Consider the following 670-nt stretch of genomic DNA (forward strand, 5'->3'; position numbering starts at 1 on the left):
AAATTTCTGTTTCTACTGTAATCACAATTATCATTTTCATTACTTTCTTCATTAATTATAGAGGTAAAAAAAACAAGGAGATAGTGTACACGTGTAAATTTGCATGTATATGCATTAGATCTAGTTTAGTTTGCTTATATAGTGAGTGATGCCGTCGCTACGATTGCATAACTGTATGCAATTATTGCAGCAAAAACTCGCATATTTTTACTGAGGTTCTTGGTCCTGTGTCTGTGTCAGCAGGAATTTTATCAATGTATCGGTGATTTCCTGTTAAACTGCGTCATTTTTGTGAGAATTCAAATGGCATTATCTTTTATTTTGGAGCGAATGTGTGTATTTCCCGCCAACCTATGAAATTCTGGCGGTAACCAATAAAGTATAGATTAAGGAAAATTTGGGTAAGTCGAGTTAAGTTGCTTTAGGCAAATCAAGGTTAGAATTCGCTTCTTCCATAATGTTTTAGGGAGAGACGTTGCAACGGACCGAAAACCGCCTCTAAAAGAAAACAAAAGCTACCCAAAGCGTCACGATGAAATAATCTCGTGGCATTCAACTTCCACCTCATCATATGTGTCTTTCGTTCAGTGAGAACATGAAGGGAGAAATTAAGATGGCCTCATGCAAGTATTCTAGTGTTTTATTAATTTGGGTTGTATCTACATTACAT

The sequence above is a fragment of the Penaeus monodon genome, chromosome 21, assembly GCF_015228065.2.
Source record: "Penaeus monodon isolate SGIC_2016 chromosome 21, NSTDA_Pmon_1, whole genome shotgun sequence".
In the NCBI taxonomy this organism is placed as follows: domain Eukaryota; kingdom Metazoa; phylum Arthropoda; class Malacostraca; order Decapoda; family Penaeidae; genus Penaeus; species Penaeus monodon.